Raw genomic sequence first — 14201 nt, forward strand, 5'->3', positions numbered from 1 at the left:
TTGGCCTCCTGGAATTTTCAGCCTCTGCCAGAAAAATGTGCCCAATGTGGCCCTTTCCTTGCTGAAACCTGGAATAGAGCACATAGAATAGACTTGAATCCAAACCAAAGCTGGAAGTTTAGCCTACACAGGCTCAAACAGAGGAGTCTAGCCAAGATCAGTGAAACAATAGTTGACCTGGAGACCCATGAGGGAGAACAGTAAATGTTTATTGTTGGAACCTCTGGAGATCTTTGTGGTTACTTGCTATCAGCATTACTTCAGTGTAAACACAGCAAGAAAAAAACTGTGTAGTGCCAAATAGTGTTACGAAATTATTAGTAACAAGTAATGTTCAAAATTTTCCAAGCTAGGCTTAAGCAATACTGTGAAATTCCAGATGTTGAAGCTGGTTTTAGAAAAGGCAGAGGAGCCAGAGATCAAATTGCCAACATCTGCTGGATCATGGAAAAAGGAAGAGAGTTCCAGAAAAACATCTCTTTCTGCTTTATTGACTATGCCAAAGCCTTTGACTGTGTGGATCACAATAAACTGTGGAAAATTCTGAAAGAGATGGGAGTACCAGACCACCTGACCTGCCTCGTGAGATATCTGTATGCAGGTCAAGAAGCAACAGCGAGAACTGGACATGGAACAACAGACTGGTGCCAAATAGGAAAAGGAGTACGTCAAGGCTGTATATTGTCACCCTGGTTATTTAACTTCTATGCAGAGTACATCATGAGAAACGCTGGACTGGAAGAAACACAAGCTGGAATCAAGATTGCCGGGAGAAATATCAATAACCTCAGATATGGAGATGACACCACCCTTATGGCAGAAAGTGAAGAGGGACTAAAAAGCCCCTAGATGAAAGTGAAAGAGGAGAGTGAAAAGTTGGCTTAAAGCTCAACATTCAGAAAATGAAGATCATGGCATCTGGTCCCATCACTTCATGGGGAATAGATGGGGAAACAGTGCAAACAGTGTCAGACTTTATTTCTTTGGGCTCAAAAATCACTGCAGATGGTGACTGCAGCCATGAAATTAAAAGATGCTTACTCCTTGGAAGGAAAGTTATGACCAACCTAGATAGCATATTAGAAAGTAGAGACATTACTTTGCCAACCAAGGTCTGTCTAGTCAAGGCTATGGTTTTTCCTGTGGTCACGTATGGATGTGAAAGTTGGACTGTGAAGAAAGCTGAGTGCCGAAGAATGGATGCTTTTGAACTGTGGTGTTGGAGAAGACTCTTGAGAGTCCCTTGGACTGCAAGGAGATCCAACCAGTCCATCCTAAAGGAGATCAGTCCTGGTTGTTCTTTGAAAGAACTGCTGCTAAAGCTGAAACTCCAGTACTTTGGCCACCTCACGCAAAGAGTTGACTCATTGGAAAAGACTCTGATGCTGGGAGGGATTGGGAGTAGGAGGAGAAGGGGACGACAGAGGATGAGATGGCTGGATGGCATCACCGACTCGATGGACATGAGTTTGAGTGAACTCCTGGAGTTGTTGATGGACAGGGAGGCCTGGCCTGGAATTCATGGGGTCGCAAAGAGTCGGACGTGACTGAGCGACTGAAATGAACTGAACTGAATCCATGTATTCTTCCCGTGCTAACAGAAATGTTAAATAGCTGAACATTTAAGCTTAATTTTGGTGAATTAAGTTGTTTAAGAATTTGCAAATTTATTTTTAAAAGCAAGTTACTGTCTCCCTGTTAATAAAATTGCCTCACCACCATAGAATCATTCCAATGCATATCATTTTGAAGAGTAAGAAACATTTGGAGTCATCATACAATGTCCACCTTTTAAACTACTTCATTTTATCCTAAGAACCAGTGAGTAAAACGTCATGTAGATCCCCAAATTTTGTGAAAACTGCAGTCTAGAACTTTCTAAATTCACATTAAATTTATTTGATCAATACATACAAAATAAAAGAATAAAATCCAAATATATTTGGAAGTTGTTTATCACTGTAGGTAATTATCAGACTTGGTGTAGGTATAGAAGTGAAAACCAAAATAGCAATGACTTCCATTTTACTGTGACATATAGTATCATGAAACATTTATTATTTCTAAAGTGCTTGATACCTTTGTAGGGTAGGCACTATTATATCCATCCTAGAGATGAGAATACTGAGGCTCAAGGAAATAAAATCTGCCTGAAAACACACAGCCACTAAACCAGGTTTCAGATAAAAAACGTTTGTCAAATTCTGTAACCTGGGGAAGGATATGCCAACCCACTCTGGTATTCTTCCTTGGAGAATCCCATGGACAGAAGAGCCTGGCAAGCTACAGTCCATGGGGTCACAAGAGTCGGAAACGACTTAGCAACTAAAGAGAAAGAGAATACCATAACCACAGTTCTAGTCACACAATGTCTTAAAGTCATTCATCTTTTAATACTCCAAACACATAAATAGTCATAAAAATGTTTGCTGAGTTGAACTGAGAAGGAACAGATATTCAATTCGTCAAGGGATAACTAAGCAAAAGCAGCCACTGTACCTCTTTGTCTTACTTTCCCCTATGGCAAGAGTAAAATTATTTCAAGAGTATCAAGCTGTGACCAATGTTGTTTTGACTTTGTGTTCAGTTTGTCTATCCGTTTTTGTAGAAAAATGTCAGAAACATACTAGCTCTTCAGCATCCATCCCTTACTGGCTCCTGCATTGGCCAATTTCTTAACCTAGACATTCTGCCTAATTAGAATCATTCTGCCACCAGCAAGGAATTAGGATTTGCCAGGAGTAATCCCTTTAGACAATTAGAAACATCTTCTTTATTATTTTTTTCTCGTATTATATGCTGCCATATGGCAACAAGAGTCTACCCAGCAGAGCATATGGAAAACTTGCCATGCATGGGAAAACATTAAAGGAAAAATATGGAAACAAGAGATGCTGCCATTGCTCATACCACTGCATAAGAAAGTTGCTTGCCACTCGTGCCAAAGCATAAGGCGTTGAACATATCTCTTATGTGTGATTTCTATTTTATGTTTAAATCTGGCTTACCAAGCAGTACCCTGCCAGTGTTAGTCCCTGTTTGGATGCCACGTGGATAGAAATGTTTTTCTATAAATGCAGTGATCTAGCACAGGAATCCAGAATGTTCTCTGCATCCCACCTTGAACAGCCTCTTCTACTAGTAATTTTCCTTTACATTACCATTGACTCTGTTTCTCAGAATGAATGCATCCCAACCAGTCTCAATTACTTCTTCTCCCTCACCTCCCATATCTAGCTAGATACAAATCCCATGAATTTTATTTAAGAAATACCTTAGAGTCTGGTTTCTAGTTTTCATCCTCACTGCCTTTACATTTAAGCACTTTTTTCCTTTTTGAAAAATTGCAATAACTATCACTGTTTTCTCTCTCCTAGACCTAGTTTTTCTTCCCACCAATCTATCTTTCAACTGCTGCTGGAGCTAACAAATTCTAGAACATTTCAAGTGAAGCCACTCCTGTAGTTCAAAACATCTGTTAGTTTGACAGGGTAAAGAATGAGATTGGGCTTCTTAGCTTAACATCTCAGGGGCTTCACAACCTATGCCAATGAATCTCATCTCAGTGAATGCTCCAGCCACACAGCTTTTTTCTCATCTTTTCTTTGAACACATCAGACCCTTTTATATCTCCATGTCTCTTGCAAAGCAATCCTACTGCCCTGGATGGTCCTTCCCCACCATCTTTATCTTGCCAATTACAACTTATATGTGAAGTATCTCCTCCAAGTAGAGTTACTTGCTTCTTTGATGCTTCCAGCACTCATTGTACACTGTTATCTAAGTTTTAACGTCCCTCTTTGCCAACAAGTTTTATAATATCTGACACTTAAAAAACACTTAAAAAATAATTGCTGAGTAAGTGAATGAATAAATGAATAAATGGTGCATCTATTTTAGGATGATATGGGGGAAATGTTTACATATGCAATGTCTGTGTGTGTCTGTGTTTGTTCAGTCATTCAGCCCTGTCTCACATAATAATTTGTCACAAATAAACAATTTCTTAAGGGGATTACCCAAATGCAATTTAATATTAAATCATTCTCAGAATATTCTAGGTCTTTGTCTAGGTAGTCATGACTGGAAATGAATTCTGTTTCCTGATCCTTTAGGATTATCACATGTCTTCTTGCTGTCCTGTTATGTAAAGTGACAGTAGTCCTTCCAAGCTGGCTACTACAGATTGCTGGAATCCCTCTGAATTTCAGCTTCAACTTCAAATATTTGTTGAACGCTTGCCATATACCCTACACTGTGCTTACAACTTTTACATGTATGTTTATCTTTAAGGGGGTGATTTTTTTTCACTACTAGTCCTTACTAGCAATGTCTTTGACATTCCAGGTCTTATCATCGCTATTATTTCTGTCGCTTCTGTGTTTCTCTTTCCACAGCACGTTGTTCTCTGAGACCACCTACTGTTGGATATAGTTTCCCTAAAACTCCCCTCTTGCTGTTTTTTTTTGCAAGCAGTCTCAAGGCTGAATGCTTTTGTTTTGGGCCATCTGCCCCTAAAGGTTAGTCTAAATCCTCTCGATCCTCTAGCAACTTAGGCTTTGCCACATTCCTACGTGGTTCATGATGTTACTGACCATTTCATCGTTTCTGGTCCTGCCAGCAACTCTGGCTGTCCTAGCTTAACTTGCAGTTCACTAATCTAGCTCACTCTATGCTTATCTGCCCCACAGCCTGCTCTGACAGCATCCCTATCTCAAACATCAAAGGTTCACTGAAATTATAAAAAGCATCAAAGCCCTTTTTAAATCTTTTAACTTCCTCTTTAATTTATACTAATCTTCCTCAGTATAGAAGATTGTATCTACCAAGTTTCTAATTTTCTTAGACCACTTTCAGATAATCAATATTGATCATCAGCCCTTAATAACTGATGAAAGTAATTGTCCTAAAGGAAGAAATTATAAACATAATTCTTCTCCACGTATTAGTCCTCCTTTATAGTTCTGCGTGAGCCTCAAGGAGAAATATATTGAGTCATACATAGAGGAAAGAAAGAAAAAAAGAAAAAAAAAAAAAAGGACTACCTCAACCTTGAGGCTGCTAAAACAACTATCACAATAAATAAATGTCATTGTTTTCTTCACCTACTGAATACAAGTCTCTGGCAAGGATGAACGAAGATGCTCATGGTTTATATTTAGACATTTTCCTGCTGTTCAAGATACATTCTTTATTCTGAGCAAAATACAAAACAAGTAAGTTTACCAAAGCGTAATACTTTCTGAACAAATACATGCAGCCTACCATTTGTGACTACAAGTATTAATGTTTTCCAAAATCTTGCTTATAATATGCCTATTTGGAACCTTCTTTCCCCAGAGAACTAATGTTTATCTCCACCTGAAATTTCACCATAATGTGTCTAAAACAAACACTAATAGCATCATCAAGTCAACTCCATGAAGCCCTCATTCTTTTTTTTTTTTAATGGCAGTATATATTTCAGGTTAAGATTCAGGTGACAAAAATAGATCCCCCTGCTATTAAAATACAGTTAATGTCAGGGGAGACAAGATAGCATGCAGGAAGTCCTGAGCTCTATAACATGTGACCTCAGAATATGCAGGACAGGAGGGAATCTTATGGATCTCTCATCCCCCCAGGAATTATAATCCAAGCAACAAATTCTTGGAGTCAAAAGTGTTTCCTGATACCACTGTGATTCTACTGAAGATGGATCACACATCCATACATTTGAGGACAGAGAAAAGAGGCTTTCTATTTGTCATTTCAAGTCAGTATTTTTATTTATATTCATAAAATTAAATTGAAGTTTCAAAGTCAGGCATTGCAATTTTGGAAATAGTAGATAGATAGTAGTAGATGGAATAAATGAACCATAGATCAAGAACCATATTTTCATTTATGCTTCTAAGTCCGACTTGATTTTCAAAGTCCAGCTCAACTACTGGCTCCCATCTAATTGTAAGTGGAAAGCATCTTATCTTCCTTCCCTGATATATAGTCAGTTCAGTTCAATTCAGTCACTCAGTCATGTCAGACTCTTTGTGACCCCATGAACCGCAGCACGCCAGGCCTCCCTGTCCATCACCAACTCCCGGAGTCCACCCAAACCCATGTCCATTGAGTCGGTGATGCTATCCAACCATCTCATCCTCTGTCGTCCCCTTCTCCTCCTGCCCTCAATCTTTCCCAGCATCAGGGTCTTTTCCAATGAGTCAGCTCTTCGCATCAGGTGGTCAAAGTATTGGGGTTTCAGCTTCAGCATCAGTCCCTCCAATGAACACCCAGGACTGATCCCCTTGGATCTCCTTGCAGTCCAAGGGACTCTCAAGAGTATTCTTCAACACTGCAGTTCAGAAGCATCAGTTCTTCAGTGCTCAGCTTTCTTTATAGTTCAACTCTCACATCCATACATGACCACTGGAAAAACCATAGCCTTGACTAGATGGACCTTTGTTGGCAAAGTAATGTCTCTGCTTCTTAATATGCTGTCTAGGCTAGTCATAACTTTCTTTCCAAGGGGTAAGCATCTTTTAATTTCATGGCTGCAATCACCATCTGCAGTGATTTTGGAGCCCCCTAAAGTAATGTCAGCCACTGTTTCTAAAAATATTAACTCAGCCACTAGCATATAGTAGGTACATAGCATTTGATGAATTAATTAATTATTGATTGATTAATCATCCCAAATCTCTTCCTCTAAATTTCCATTGTATTTTATCTATACTCTCCTTTTCTTTCACTTCCTATATGATAATATAAACATCACCAACTTGATGGACATCACCGACCTGATGGACATGAGTTTGAACAAGTTTTGGGAGTTGATAATGGAATGGGAAGCCTGGCATGCTGCAGTCCATGAGGTCGCAAAGAGTCGGACATGAGCAACTAAACTGAACTGAAATGATGTGATAATATATTATTTATTTTTGTGAATGCCCTGTGTCCATCACATATGATTTCTTTAGAACGGGGTTTATCATGATTAATTTTCACATGCACTGATCAATTAATAACTAGTTGTTAAATGAATGAGTATCTGTAAAATATAAGCAAATCAAGTTTTGTTTTGGTTTTAGATACTGGAATACTAGTACATGGTGAAAACACAGTAATAAGAATTTTCCACCCATGTACCACTCTTTCAAAATTACAGAAAGATCACTGTTATAACAGGAATTTTTAAAAATAGAATTCCATTTCTTAAGGACAGATAAGTTTTAAAGTAGCAATTTAGCTCTCCAGAGATGTTTTGATAAATAGATTATCAAGACTTTTCTAAGAACTGTAGAGTTAATATGTTTGCTTTTATTCGGCAGTCATAGAAGTGACACCTTCAGCATTGATAATAAACCTCTAGTGGTTTTTGAAAGAATTGGAAAAAGAACACAATAAAAGTTTTCTTCAGCCAGCCTGTGTATGAGACTGGACTTATTACTTGTTTGCTGTTTCTAGCATTAAATATAAAATCAGAAAGATGCAGAAGGAAATAACTCAGCATTAGACCCCACCTCACAGAGAAGAGACATTGTAGCTATTGGAACCAGAACACAACACATGAATTCAGTAACCAAACGGTAATATGAAAACATAATTCTATTTGTTCTTTAATAATACAACAACACCAAGGATGTTTCATCCAGATAAAAAGTTAACAGCAAAGAAATGCTATGAATGTTGGGTTATTGTTAAGAATTTTATATATATTTATATAGAATTATATATAGAATCATAATAATCACCATCAATTCCTTGCTTAAACACACACACACACCAAATTGATGAACACAAACCATGTGATGTAAAAAATAATGTTTATGACAAGAAAATATAGTATTACAATAAAATACTGTGTGGTGCACGTATCTTTTGGTATAGAAAAATTATTTAACTTATTCTCAATCTAGACCATTCAGAAGTTGATTTTCCAATTTAGGAATTACTGAAAAAAAAAAAAACTCCCTCCTTATTTTCTTTGACACTTCTAGTGTAATAGAAACCAAAAAAGGGAAGGAGTGACAGTAGGAAAAGGAAATAATTCCACTTAGCTTCTTTGCAGCAAATTTGTTAAATATTGTTAGGAGGGGAAATTGAAACTTGCAATTAAATTAGTGCTTTTGATTACCAGTGGATTTCATTTTTTCTGACTCTAAACTCAATTATCATAGAGAATTGAGATCTATCTTTATGGCATTAAGAAAACATGCTCTTAATTGGATAGTCAATTGAAGGAGTGGAGAAAACTGAGGAACTTGAAAGTCAAGCAATCCATCTCCAGTCTTCCCACTCCCTCCTCTGGCCCGGCCTCATCACCTTCACTCTTAGGAGGCTGCACCAAGCTTTCTCCTGTACACAAAGTGAGAAATAGAGCATGATAAATATCATCTGTGCACTTCAGCGTTATGGGTTACCATAGTAGCAAAGCACTTCAGGTGTACTGATGTAATGTGTTTGGAATTGGAATATTAACCTAAAGAACATAATGCTTCTCTCACATTGAAAAAAAAAAAAAAAAGCTTGCTAATAGATATGTTTCCTAAAGGAAATCAGTCCTGAATATTCATTGGAAGGACTGATGCTGAAGCTGAAGCTCCAAAACTTTGGCCACCTAATGTGAAGAACTGACTCACTGGAAAAGACCTTGATGTTGGGAAAGACTGAAGGCAGAAGGAGGAGGGGATGACAGAGGATAAGATAATTGGATGGCATCACTGACTCGATGGACATGAGTTTGAGCAAGCTCCCGGCATTGGTGATGGATGGACAGGGAAGCCTGGTGTACTGCAGTCCATGGATTCACAAAGAGCCGGACACAACTGTGTGACTGAACTGAATAGATATATAGCTGCCAGGCTTAGCTAAAGTGAAAGTGTTTAGATTGCCTGCCATGAAGAAAATTGACAGAAAAACCCATGCACTTAATAACACCTCTACTAAGAAATCTGTGAGCCTTTACTTAGTTGAAGAAAATGTAAAACTGTCAAGAAAGCAACTTTATGATCATAATCCCTGTCTTGCTGAGATTTTCTTCAGTGCTTTCATCAAGGACATTCTATGAACCATCCCCCTCTGGTAATTATCTGTTGCTGAGTAAGTCCTTTGCATTTTATTCAAGGGTGTCCCCTTAAAACCCCATGAAGATGGCTAAAACAGATTATCTTCTCATCAATATGTTTTGAAAGTAATGCATAACAAATACCACTCCCAACCCCCCACCCAGGGAGATTATACCTAAATCTTGAAATTACTGTGGCATCACAAGGTCAAATAGCATCGGTAGAGTAAGTCAGGTTTTCCAAGATAGCATATAGATTTTGGTTTCTCTGGAATCTGGTTAAAAGCAGTCTCTCTAGAGGGTGACATTGCTCTGAAAGATATTTATAATATGACTCAGTTCAAGAATTTCAGGGTTTTCTTTATTGTAAAATAAACTTATTTTTTAAAGAGTATTTTATTTTATGCTAGTACTTTAAAATTACAAAGGATCATATGGTTTATAACACAAACAGGATAATTGACTAGAAAGACATTTTGTTTCCAACCATGATATATAATACAGTTTACTGAAATTGATTATAATTGCCTCTGTAGTTTAGTCATTGGTGAGGTGATTAATAGCTAAATTCATAATCTTTATGGTTCAGATCTGTTCAAAACATTTATTAAATGCCTTTTATATGCCTGCTCTAATACAGTACATAGCTAACTGAATGGAACATTATGGACTGTACATTATTCTAGGACTTCTACCTGATAAGGTGAAGTTCTGTTAGGAAGATATCATTTCCTTTCTTCTGTTTTTCCTTCTTTTTTTCCTTTTCGCTCTCTCTTCGCTCCCACCCTCTCTTTCTTCCTGGCTTTCATTTGCATGTCCAAGGTAAGAAATTTTGTTTAAAATCTATTTGCCAACCTTTGGTAAAGGTTAGGAAGCAAAACGTGAGTGAAATCTGCACTCAAATTTTGAAGTATCCATGGCTGAGTTCCTGTAACCTGTGAATATGGTACCTGACATAGCAAATAAAAGACCCCACAACTTTGTAAATGCAGTTAGCATAATAAACCTTGAGATGAAGAAACTATTCTGGAATATTCCGGTGGACCCAATCTAATCGCATGACTTTTCAAAGGCAGAGAACCTTTTGACTACAGTTAGGGGGCTATTTATTTAGGTCTTCTTCAATTTCTTTCAACAATGTTTTATAATTTTTAGTTTGCAAATCTTGTAGTTAACTTTTTAAAAATGTGTTCCTAAGTATTTTATTCCTTTTAATGCTATTCTGAGAGGGATTTTTTTTCTTAATTTCATGTATGTTCATTGCTAGTATATAGAAACATAACTAAATTTATATATTGATCATGTAAATGGCAACTCACTCTAGTATTCTTGCCTGGAGAATCCCATGGACGGAGGAGCCTGGTGGGCTACAGTCCATGGGGTCACAAAGAGTTGGACACGACTGAGCAACTTAACTAACTAACCAGAAATGCAATGACATCAAAGAAATGGCAGTGAGGAATCACCTCTGTGTTGTTAGTTCTGAGATGGAGGGGGCGCTCAGGAGCTAAGGGTAGCTTCCAGCTGAGAGCCAGCAAAGACAAGATGCCTCAGTCCTACAACTACATGGAAATGAATTCTGTATGGGCAAGGAAATGGGCCAACCCCTAGAGCCTGCAGAAGTATGCTGACCCCCTGAATTTAGCTCTGTGAGAATGGTATTGAGCGCTAAGAAAATAAATAAGAGTTGTTTTTAGCCACTAAGTTTGTGGCACTTTGTTATGACAGCAATAGAAAACTAATCAAAGGTGTTATAATCTACTGGATAACAGGAAATATAAGCACATTAAAAAGTGATGTGGCAAGTATTTCAGGAGTGATGAGAACCAAGCACTGTGGGTGTATTCTTTCCCGGGACTGCTACAGGAAAGTACCACAGACTGGGTAAGCTAAACAACAGAAACTGATTTGCTCACAGTTCTGGAGGCTCCAAGTCCAAGATCAAGGGGTCAGCAGATGTGGTGTTCTCTGAGGCCTCTCTCTGTTGGCTTACAGACGGCTGCCTTCTCCCTCTTTCCTCACATGGCTTTTTCTCTGTGTCCTAAGCTGCTCTTCTCGGGAACCCAGTCATATTAGACTAGGATCCACCCATGTAACCTCATTTTACTTTAATTCCCTCTTAAACGTCCCATCTCCAAATACATCCTAATGGTTAAGGCTTCGATATAACAATTTGGGAGGAACACGATTCAACCCACAATAGTGGGATTCCCGAGTGAGAAAAAGCTTGGAGAAAATCCCATAAGGAAGATTAGATACTTGAGCAGGCTGCTGTTTTTTCAGGCAAAGAAGAGGTAGAAGAGCATTAAGCTTAGGTGGACTACCATATACAAAGGCCCAGAGTTTTTAAATTACTGCTCTTTCTTTAATACAAATAAGTTGATCAAAGAGTTCTGAGAGTAAATAAATTTCAAAGTTTCAAATTCCCTCCACAGATTCTACCATCTGACTTCAGGGTATAACAGGATATAACCCTTGTTAACCTATTCTTATATTTTCTTCCATGTGATTTAAATTTAAATACAGCATGTGTTAATTTGCAAAAAAAAAAAAAGGCAAATTCCTGGGCTACTTGACTTTTATAATTTGAAAATATTTACAAGCTATATATTTATATAATTTTAGTGACTATAAAATATTCCATTTTAAGGATATACCATGGCTTTCCAGTCCCCTGTTCATAAGTATGTTTTGCTTCTCCAAATAAAGTTGCAATAAACCTTCTTATACATCCAGCTTTGTCTGTAAACTGGTTTTGAAATAGACTGAACTTAATAGAGAGCATATTAAAAAGCAGAGACATTATTTTGTCAACAAAGATCCGTCTAGTCAAGGCTATGGTTTTTCCAGTGGTCATGTATGGATGTGAGAGTTGGACTATAAAGAAAGCGGAGCACCAAGGTATTGATGCTTTTGAACTGTGGTGTTGGGGAAGACTCTTGAGAGTCCCTTGGACTGCAAGAAGATCCAACAAGTCCATCCTAAAGGAGATCAGTCCTGGGTGTTCATTGGAAGGACTGATGCTGAAGCTGAAACTTCAATACTTTGGCCACCTGATGCGAAGAGCTGACTCATTGGAAAAGACCCTGATGATGAGGGCAGGAGGAGAAAGGGACAGCAGAGGATGAGATGGTTGGATGGCATCACTGACTCAATGGACATGGGTCTGGGTGGACTCTGGGAGTTGGTGATGGACAGGGAGGCCTGGCTTGCTGTGATTCATGGGGTCGCGAAGAGTCGGACATGACTGAGCGCCTGAACTGAACTGAATGGATGCAAGGTTTCCCTGGTGACTCAGCGGTAAAGAATCTGCCTCCCAAGCAGGAGACACAGGTTCAATCCTTGGGTCAGGAAAATCCCCTGAAGAAACAAATGGCAACCCACTCTAGTATTCTTGCCTGGAAAATCCTATGGACAGAACAGCCTAGAGAGCTATAGTCCATGGGATCACAAAAGAGTCAGGCACAATTTAGCAGCTGAACAGTAAACAAGCCATGGCTACAAACAGAAAGATTGTTTTGTTATTGTTGTTTTACTATGTCTTACTACTGCCTTTGACAGTGATTCTCAAAGTACGGCCTCTGCCCTGTCAATATTAATATTAATATCACCTATGTCAATAAAAATAATCAATAAACTGTCAATAATAAGAATAGAAAAGAGTTTCGTTTGAGCCAAACTGGGGACTATAGTATGGAGCCAGTTCCCCATATTACTCTAAGAAACTACTACAGAGAAACTTGGCTTTCAGCAAAGTTTTACCTCTTGTTAGAACAAAGAACATTAAACAAGTCAGGAGTACATTTCTTCAAGGTTAAAAAAAAAAGTGGGGGGAGGACTAGACCAGCACTTACACAGCAAGTCAGTGTGGCCTTGGCACCTGGGAAGGAGCCCTATCATCAAAGGAGTACTATCGTTGGCATCCCAGGGAGAGAGCCATTTAATCTTTATTTTTAACATAGACTTTCTTTACTTCTGGTGAATGCGCCCTTTTCTTTAGTAATTAAAGCAGATGTCCAATGTATGTTCAATAGGCCACAAACAGACTGTCCTAGTTAGTATAAAACTTAACTTGTGTGTAAACCAGGATGACTTCCTCATATCTCAATACTGTATGGGAAAACTTATCACCTGGAAATTTAGAAATGCAAGTTCTCAGGTCCCAGAGACCCTCTCAGATCCACTAAATTAAAAACACTGGAGATTGGACTGCAAACCCTCCACGTGCCTGTGCTACAGCGTAAACATCTCATAATCCGTGCTCTAGCACCTCTCCCGTTCCTAGCCCTTGAGGACTCCTCAGGCACATCTCTTAGCTTTCCCACACCATTCCATTTTGCTGAGTGTTTTCAGGTGTTAAAATATCTCAGCATTTAAACAGAGAGGTTGATTCCAAATCAGTTCAAAGCCTGAACCATGACAGTGTGTGGGGAAGGAGATTGTCTGTTCTTGCACTGCTCTCATTTGTAACCCCATCTCACTCTGCTACTTTAGGATCTCGCTTCTCTGAAATTCTAAGACCTGGAGGATGGTTGGGGAAAAGGAAAAACCACGTCTTAAATGATTAACATTATTGTAATCCAGCTATTGGGCTTCCCAGGTCACTTAGTGGTAAAGAAGTTGGTAGAATGGTAAAATATTACCATTCTATCATGTAATCAGTATTTTAAACTGATACTTAGCACTGTTTTTAAATACTAAATCTTAAAAATCCTATTTGTATTTAGCACTTTGAGCACATTTGAATCAGGACAATCGGTCAATGCAGGAGATGGGGTTTCAATCCCTGGGTTAGGAAGATTCCCCTGGAGGAGGAAATGACAACCCACTCCAGTATCATTGCCTGAAAAAACCGATGGACAGAGAAGCCTGGAGGGCTACAGTCCATGGGATCACAAAGAGCTGGGCACAGCTTAGCAACTGAACAAGAACCATAAACCCAGATATTAGGATCCTTGATGAAGCAGGCATTCAAATATAGATTTTCTGGAAGACCTCCACAGGCATCTCTAATTTCACAGTTTCAGGGAAGGGATGGTGCACTCTCTGATGGGCCTCTGTGGCCTCCCACTCCACCAAACCTCCTCCTCTGCCTCTTCAGCCCCTGCCTTTGGCAGGCTACTGCTCAGCCTCTTTTTGCTAGAATCCTGTATACCCC

This window comes from Capra hircus, chromosome 5 (assembly GCF_001704415.2).
Source record: "Capra hircus breed San Clemente chromosome 5, ASM170441v1, whole genome shotgun sequence".
Classification (NCBI taxonomy): Eukaryota; Metazoa; Chordata; class Mammalia; order Artiodactyla; family Bovidae; genus Capra; species Capra hircus.